The sequence below is a fragment of the Leptodactylus fuscus genome, chromosome 9 (genome assembly GCF_031893055.1).
Source record: "Leptodactylus fuscus isolate aLepFus1 chromosome 9, aLepFus1.hap2, whole genome shotgun sequence".
In the NCBI taxonomy this organism is placed as follows: Eukaryota; Metazoa; Chordata; class Amphibia; order Anura; family Leptodactylidae; genus Leptodactylus; species Leptodactylus fuscus.
Genome location: NC_134273.1, coordinates 45,828,552 through 45,838,268, shown reverse-complemented (window position 1 = coordinate 45,838,268; position 9,717 = coordinate 45,828,552).

The following is a 9,717-nucleotide window of genomic DNA, read 5'->3' as shown; positions in this document are numbered from 1 at the left end:
GCGTTGATTGGCCGAATACCATACAGTGTACAGCATTCGGCCAATCAACGCTGGTTCTGCTGGAGGAGGCGGAGTCTAAGATCAGTCCACAGCAGTCTCCATTGTGGTCCGATCTCAGGTGTAGCCGAGTTGAGTGCACAGCTCTACTACATCTCAGATGTAGCAGAGTTGAGCGCACAGCTCTGCTACATCTCAGATATAGCAGAGTTGAGCGTACAGCTCTACTACATCTCAGATGTAGCAGAGTTGAGCACACAGCTCAGCGACCACCACAAGCGCAACACAGCGCCCTCAGGGTACCAGCACTCCCCCCATTTTGCCCAGGTGTTTTTAATTAGCAGGAGACTGCAAAAAGGGACCCACCTACTAGCTCTCAGTCCTCTGACTGGGGCAATATGGTAAAGTGAATTTTTGAGATCTGTTCATAAGGTGCGGTGCTGCATGGTGTCTGCTGCTCCTGTGGCGCTGTGCCCGTGGGGCGGCCTGGGGGCTTGGTCTGGTGGCAGGGGTGTTGCTGGACCACTGGGTCGCACACCCTGCGGGCGCTGTGTGGCGGTCACTGTGCAGCGCCGCGCCCAGTAGAGTAGGGACCCACTATACAGAGGTCGCCATGAAGTGTCTAGTGGGCTTATGCAAATTGATGCATACTAAGAACCTCATGTTCAGTATTGTAAAGTTTGCTGAGAAGCACTAGATCAATGTATAAGGTTGGGATGTGTGGACCATGTTTTTCTCTTTTTGTACACATATCATCTCTAATATTTACCTATACTTCATGAAAACTCAGGTACCCTTTAAGAGTATCTTCACAGTTGAATTTGTACAACCTCAAAAATTTAAGCTTCACGAATTTGCTGCTTAATTTTTTCCTGCGTGATAAATTTCTGTCACAGAAACTGCAAATTTTGCATCAGCCAGGCTGTATTTTTCTGCCTCCTATTTATGTGAAGAGGAGTTATCAGGCACTTGATTGTCTGCCTCCTATGGAAATGAATGGGAGATTGATTTGAGGCAAAATTTGGAGCTTTTTTGAGGCGGAATCTGCCTCAAATTCAGGGTCCATTGACACGGAGGAAAATGGTGCTGAATTTGGTGTGGAATTTCAGCGCTGAAAAAAAGCCTCTCATTGACTTCAGTGGGTTCCTTTTTCTCCAATGGGAGACTTTTTTTTTTCAGCGCTGAAATTCGTCACCAAATTCAGCACCATTTTCCTCCATGTCAATGGACCCTAACAGAACTTTTGACTTTGACAGATGAGGAAACCCTCAAACGTACATTGTGGAACCCAGATACTGTTGAAAACTGCCTGGGAGGACTAAAATGTCTGGCAGGATTGCTGTGTTGTTTTTAATCTTCAAAGAATTAAATTGGTTGTCCAGGCAAAAATTTTATACCTGAAATAGGGCGGGGAGGTACAGAAATGTAAAAAAATGATACCTTTCCCTAATGCTCTGATGCCTCCCAGTGCGGTCTGGTCCTGCCAGTCCATTGTTGTCTTCCAGCAGAAATCCCTGCTGCACTTGACCACTGAGGCCATTCGGTGGCCTCCGCAAAAGACAAGTGATGTCACTTCTGTGATGTCCTGGGATCACTTCCTATGCCACTGATTGGCCTCAGCAATCACATGACTGCTGAGGCTAATCAGCAGCTTCAGTGGAGGGGATCCAGGCCGTCACTGCCGGTGAGGAGTTTCACTTCTAGAAGACACTGGAACAGATGGACCGGACTGAGCTGGGAGGGCATCGGGGACCGGTATTTTTTTTTCATTTTTTTCACATCCCCCAATCTCTTTTACATTTTTTTTTTTTTTTTTTTACCTGGACAACCTCTTTAAGATCTATATTCACCACTAAGCTATGAGAAAAATAGCAATGGTCTGCTTCATGCATAGAGTAAAATAAAAGTTCATCTTTATTAGTTAACAAAATACATAAAGATACATAAAAATAAAATATGGATATGAATTGCGAAATACTACATTAACCCGGGTAATCACTGATCATATAGTAAACTATATTAGCCAAGATCTACCAAAGATGCGGAAAACGTCAATGAGTGTTTCAAAAGTCTTCAGCATCCACTGTCAAAGGAATAGAAAGGTGTGTTGTGGGTTGTGTCACAGTATCTTCAGTAAGTCATGGCTTTGGCTATTAAAGCCTTTAGTGGTCAGGGCCACTTTAACCAAAGGGCCATCGGTGCATGTACATGACTAAAATGTAAGCAGGGACAGTCCTGCATTTAGAGTGCTGTCCCACTGTTCAGGGAGCCCTACTATCTCACATCTCCAATCCATCTGCATTCTCCGAGCACAGTTACTGGAAGCAAACATAGAAGAGAACAAGGAGGGGTATTAGGTTTTTATTTCTCTTTTTATATATATACTGTGGGGGCAACTGGAAGGGGACATCATGCTGTGGGAGAAACCTGGAGGGGATTTTACACTGTTTGGGTAACTGGTGTGGAACATTATACTGTGGGCTCATCAGGAGAGAAACATTACAATATAATGTCTGAGCGGTCACTGTGGGGGTAGGTTAAAGGGGCTCTATCACTGGGAAAAGTCATTTTTAACTAATCACATCCTTGCATAGCCTTTAAAAAAAACTATTCCACACCTACCTTTAGTATGTAGATTTCCTCAGTGGTTTCTGACTAAGTCTGTTTTTATTCATATGCTAATGAGCTTCCAGCCAGCACAGGAAGTTCCCAGCAGCACTCGTCTCTCCTATGCGTGTGTGCAAACAGGAAGCTGAGTCATCATCAGCAGCAGCCTGTGCTGTATACACTCATAGGAAACAATAGCAAAGAGGGTGCACGATACATCGTGCACCAGTCTATTTAGCATATGGATAAAAACTGACTTATTCAAAAAACATATAGGCAATTTACATACTAAAGGTAGGTGTGGAATAGCCTTTCTAAAGGCTATGCAAGGATGTTATTAGTTAAAAATGACTTTTCCCAATGTTAGAGCCCCTTTAATGTGTGATGGCACTGCAGGGGCATTTAATTGTGTGATGGGCCACTAATGAAGCATTTTACTATGTGTAGGTGGTAATGAGGGGGGGCCCACCAATGTTTCAAAATGACTGTTACACTAGGTTTACACTAGCATTCAGGTCCACGTAGAGACCCGAAAGATGGTGACATGTGGAAACCCGCAGAACCCATAGATTATAATGAGGTCCGCTGAGTATCATACTGAAAATGGCAGAAAGTCCTCCTTGCATAACTTTTCTCTCCGCAAATTTTAAGCGGAATCTATAGTGAAGGCTCGTATGGAGACTCCAACGCAGATAAATCCAGCCTTAGTGGTGTACATTTTGGTTGGCACTTGTCACTTTTCTCCTCTTTTCTCATTCCTTTGTGCACTATGTTTTTGAGCTGTAGCCTTGAGGCAGTACCTCACTTGTACCATTAGGTGTCAGTACAAGACTGTTATGTTTTATATTTTCTGTAGTTCTCAGCTATGACTGAACATGTAACCTGAATTACACGCCTCTCTTTTAGAACAGATGCTAGACAAGTCAGAAAAAAGGTAGGTCTATAAATCTTCCTAAACTCCTCATTGCACTGAACACCAGTCTTCTGATTAGAGCCAAAAGTCTCTGCCGGCTCCATCATCAGAACAAGACTCCTATGTTTTACAACGGTTGCAACTAGTATGGAGTTTCCCTTGGTAGGTCCTCCCTCCAAAAACTCCAATCTAGTCACCTCACTAGTGAACAGTCTGGAATGGAGGTGCTAGGATTTTATTTTGCACTATCCTCTGCCCGCGACTTTGTCTGCAGGTTGTTGGAATGGATGATCCGCCTATATTCTGCAAATTGCTGCCGTCGATGGTTCGCCTGCTCCAGAGTTTTTTCAGCTCTTAAGCTGTCCTCCTGCTGAACTTGTTCTTCGCAGCATGCCTGTGATTGTTCGGGCATCTCAGCAGCTCGCTGGGATGTCATATAATGAACGTGTTGTTGGTGTTGATGATCTGCCTGCTCTGGCGTTTCGGCAACTCTCAAGCTGGCCTGTTGCTGAACGCTTACCTTGCGCTGTGCCCAGGATTGTTCTGGCATCTCAGCAGCTCGCTGGGACACCATATAATGAGCGTGTTGTTGGTGTTGATGATCCGCATGCTCCAGCATTTCAGCAACTCTCAAGTTGGCCTGTCACTGAAGTTGTTCTTCGCACCGTGCCTGTAATTGTTTTGGCATCTCAGCAGTAACGCCATATAATGAGCATATTGTTGGCATCGATGATCTCCCTCAGCTCCGCTTGAGGAGAAGTATGTGACTTCTAGCTACCTTCATAGCTCTCGTTGTTTGCGACAAATTAGATTCTCTTTTTCCAGGCATGTTTAAAATTGAGAAACTGCCAATTTGGATTAAAGGGGCTCTATGAGCAAAATTATGCTAATAGAGCCCCACATATGCGTGAATAGCCTTTAAAAAGGCTATTCAGAAGAAAAATGGCAAGTGAGCCTGCGCAGTAGCGCTCCGGAGGGAAGCGCTACTACACAGACGCGGGATTTGAAGAGAAGAAGCCGGAAGACACGGAACCAGAGGACGTTACTACAAGAAGACAGAAGAGGCAGGCGTGCCAGAAGCTGACGTCGCATCGTTTATCCCCGCTCATGGTGCACGTTCGGTAAGATTTCCATATATGTTTTAATGCTTTTATTTAAAAACGGGACCGGGATTTAATATAACATTTACGGTGCCTGAATAGCCTTTTTAAAGGCTTTTAAAGGCTATTCACGCATATGTGGGGTTCTATTAGCATAATTTTGCTGATAGAGCCCCTTTAAAGGTGTTTGCCCATGTCAGTTTGTCTGCACTGCCTGGAGCAGATCAGATAACATGCAAATGCATGTACACCAAGCCTTTAAAAAGGCTATTCAGGCACCGTAAATGTTATATTAAATCCCGGTCCCGTTTTTAAATAAAAGCATTAAAACATATATGCAAATCTTACCAAACGTGCACCATGGGCGGGGATGCACAATGTGACATCAGCTTCGAGAACGCCTGCCTCTTCTGTCTTCTTGTAGTAACGTCCTCTGGTTCCGTGTCTTCCGGCTTCTTCTCTTCAAATCCTGCGCCTGCGTAGCAGCGCTTCCCTCCGTAGCGCTACTGCACAGGCTCACTCGCGAACTGCCATTAAGTAAAATGGCAAGTGAGCCTGCGCAGTAGCGCTCCGGAGGGAAGCGCTACTACACAGACGCGGGATTTGAAGAGAAGAAGCCGGAAGACACGGAACCAGAGGACGTTACTACAAGAAGACAGAAGAGGCAGGCGTGCCAGAAGCTGACGTCGCATCGTTTATCCCCGCTCATGGTGCACGTTCGGTAAGATTTCCATATATGTTTTAATGCTTTTATTTAAAAACGGGACCGGGATTTAATATAACATTTACGGTGCCTGAATAGCCTTTTTAAAGGCTTTTAAAGGCTATTCACGCATATGTGGGGTTCTATTAGCATAATTTTGCTGATAGAGCCCCTTTAAAGGTGTTTGCCCATGTCAGTTTGTCTGCACTGCCTGGAGCAGATCAGATAACATGCAAATGCATGTACACCAAGGATTAGCATGTGTTTACACAGATAGATAACATTCCTGGGACCTGAGATAAGGCTGCTGCAGGAGCAGTGTAATATAGTATGTGAACATAAATTCATAACAGTTTTGAAGCCATGTCATTTACCGGGATAAAAAGTAGCCTATGTGTTAATCAAGGTTACAAACTATCTATGTGCCAAATTTCATTCAAATCCATTTAGCCATTTTTGTGTGATTGAGGAACAAACACACAAACATCCAAACGTTCACATTTATAATATTAGTAGGATAGGATTAGTAGGATTGTATTTGTTTTGTTTCACTGGAAGAGCACTAATAAAACTGGTTGCAGCCAGTTGCACCACACTTGGCTGGAATGGACTTCATTACTGTGCCAAAAACTAATCCCGTTACAGCACTCACAAATTATATTTAATTTGAGTGTTGTAAATATATAATTTACATATAGGTAAATTGGGCTGGGTGCATTCTGTAGTTACTATAGGTACAGTGTTGGCCAAAAGTATTGGCACCCCTGCAATTCTGTCAGATAATACTCATTTTCTTCCAGAAAATGATTGCAAGCACAAATTCTTTGGTATTATTATCTTCATTTAATTTGTCTTCAATGGAAAACCACAAAAAGAATTGTCAAAAAGCCAAAATGGATATAATTCCACACCAAACATAAAAAGGGGTGGGCAAAAGTATTGGCACTGTTTGAAAAATCATGTGATGCTTCTCTAATTTGTGTCATTGACAGCACCTGTTACTTACCTGAGGCACCTAACAGGTGGTGGCAATAACTAAATCACACTTGTAGCCAGTTGAAATAGATTAAAGTTGACTCAACCTCTGTCCTGTGTCCTTGTGTGTACCACATTGAGCATGGAGAAAAGAAAGAAGACCAAAGAACTGTCTGAGGACTTGAGAAGCAAAATTGTGAGAAGCAAAATTGTGAGAAGCAAAATTGTGAGGAAGCATGAGCAATCTCAAGGCTACAAGTCCATCTCCAAAGACCTGAATGTTCCTGTGTCTACCGTGTGCAGTGTCATCAAGAAGTTTAACTAGGGAGCTAACCTCCCTAGATGTGGACGGAAAAGAAAAATTGACGAGAGATTTCAACACAAGATTGTGCAGATGGTGGATAAAGAACATCGACTAACATCCAAACAAGATCAAGCTGCCCTGCAGTCCAACGGTACAACAGTGTCAACCCGTACTATCCGTCGGCGTCTGAATGAAAAGGGACTGTATGGTAGGATACCCAGGAAGACCCCACTTCTTACCCAGAGACAGAAAAAAGCCAGGCTGGAGTTTGCCAAAACTTAAGAAAGCCAAAAATGTTTTGGAAGAATGTTCTTTGGTCAGATGAGACAAAAGTAGAGCTTTTTGGGAAAAGGCATCAACATAGAGTTTACAGGGAAAAAAAAGAGGCCTTCAATGACAAGAACACGGTCCCTACAGTCAAACATGGCGGAGGTTCCCTGATGTTTTGGGGTTGCTTTGCCGCCTCTGTCACTGGACTGCTTGACCGTGTGCATGGCATTATGAAGTCTGAAGAATATGAACAAATTTTGGAGCATAATGTAGGGCCCAGTGTGAGAAAGCTGGGTCTCCCTCAGAGGTCATGGGTCTTCCAGCAGGACAATGACCCAAAACACACTTCAAAAAGCACTAGAAAATGGTGGTGAGAGAAAGCAATTCAGACTTCTAAAGTGGCCAGCAATGAGTCCAGCCCTGAATCCCATAGAACACCTGTGGGGGAGAGATCTCTTGATGGCAGTTTGGAGAAGGCCCCCTTCACATCTCAGGGACCTGGAGCAGTTTGCCAAAGAAGAATGGTCTAAAATTCCAGCAGAGCATTGTAAGAAACTCACTGATGGTTACCGGAAGCGGTTGTTCGCAGTTATTTTGTGTAAAGGTTGTTCTACCAAGTATTAGGCTGAGGGTGCCAATACTTTTGTCCGGCCCATTTTTGGAGTTCTGTGTAAAATGATCAATGATTTGACTTTTTTTTTTCATTCTCTTTTGTGTTTTTTCATTGCAAGCAAAATAAATGATGATATTAATACCAAAGAATTTGTGCTTGCAATCATTTTCTGGAAGAAAACGAGTATTATCTGACAGAATTGCAGGGGGGCCAATACTTTTTGTCCAACACTGTAGGTTCTCCTTACAGCAACTTCATTCTAGCTGGTCAGTATAGGGCCTATATCTTATAATAAGCTCTGCCTACAGCAATATTACTAACAAAAACAAACATTTTAAAAATATATATTTTATTGAAATAAAACGCTTCACACAATCCAAATTATCCATTTTATTAATAAAAAAAAAATCCACCTTCACTAGTCATGAGCATAGTCTATCAAAGCCAAATAAACTCCATAATCACCATAGTATTACCTGCTCCTATGGAATAAACCAGTCAATGGCATCTCATGTGATGGGGTTATTAGAGTAAAGCCAGGATCACGTGTGCTCCAGGTTCTACATTATTTAGGTCTGTCGTGAGATCCAAATGACGAAGAACCAGACCACTAAAACCGGCAGGCAGTTTGCAAACCCATTCAAATGAAAAGGTTTAAAAAGTGTCCGCTGGTGAGCGCCCATGTCTTTTGCTCTCCATGGTGAAATCAGTTTTTTTTTTAACCGGACACAAAGTCGGACATGCAGGACTTTGTGTCTGGTTAAAAAAAAAAAAATGGTTTTGCCACGGAGACCAAAAGACGCTCACCGGCAGACACTGAATGCCGGGTTTCCATCTCCTGTCGGCAGAGGTCGGAAACCCACAATGCGGAGATTGGGCGCTAGTGTGAACCCACCCTTAGCATCAGTTGGTGTTAGTTAGCCTCAGGGCTCGTTCACATCTGCGCCCAGTCTCCGTTCTGCAGGTTTCCGTTTCCTGCACAAAACAGAGGCAGGAGACGGAAACCTGCAGGACTCTTTCATACCCATTCATTTGAATGGGTTTGAAAGATGTCTGGCTGTGAGCGCGGTGAGTGTTTTATGCTCTCCGCCACGAAACCGTTTTTTTTAAATCGGACACAGAGTCGGACATGCAGTACTCTGTGTCTGGTTTTAAAAAAACGGTTTCACGGCAGAAAGCATAAAACGCTCACCACCGCTCATGGCCGGACCCGCTCTGACAACTTTCCGTCTTCTGCATGCAGAAGACGGAAAGCTGAGAACGGAGACCCGAATGCTAGCGTGAACCTAGCGTCAGTTAATGTCTGTTTTTTATACAGTCCGTTTTTTTTTTATCTGTTTATGCTTTCTGAGCATGCGCAGAAAATAAAAGAACACAAAATAACGGACAGTACCTGATGGCTATCAGTTACTGTCCGTTTTCCATAGACCTCAAGGGGGCATTCACACTACCGTTGGTGTCCGATTGCAGTGTCCGTTGCTACTGTCCGTTCAAGATTTTAGCAACGGACACTAGCTGTGTCCGTTACAATTTCATTTCAATGGGATTTCATCTGTTGTCCATTTGTGTCCTTAAGGGTCCGTTAACAACCATGTCCGTTTTTTCAAGCGGACAAAGAAATCACACATGCAGGATTTTTTTGTCCGTTTGAAAAAACGGACAGAAAGTGTCCATTTTTTTTTTTTAACATTGAGGTCTATGGGCAACAGACATATAACGGACAGTAACTGATGGCCATCAGTTACAGTCCGTTATTTTCTGTCCGTTTATTTTTTGCACATGCTCAGAAAGCATAAACAGCAAAAAAAAAAAAAAAAAATGGACAGTATAAAATATGGACACTAAGGGGGCGTTCACACTACCATCAGTGCCCGACAGGTAGTGTCCGCTCCTAGTGTCTGCTCAAAATCTTGCACGGACATTAGCAGCGGACACTAGCTGTGTCCATGACACTTTTCATTCATTTAAATGGCGATCGGGTGCGTTCTTCTGCACTCCGTGCCCTTCCTTCACTGTCCACATGTAAAGATGTCCGATTTTTCAAGCGGACAGAAAAAACCTACATGTCGGGTTTTTTCACGGACAGGTAGTGTCCGCTCCTAGTGTCCGCTCAAAATCTTGCACGGACATTAGCAGCGGACACTAGCTGTGTCCGTGACACCTGTCATTCACTTGAATGGGCATCGGGTGCGTTCTTTTGCACTCCGTGCCCGTCCTTTCCTGTCCGCAAGTGAA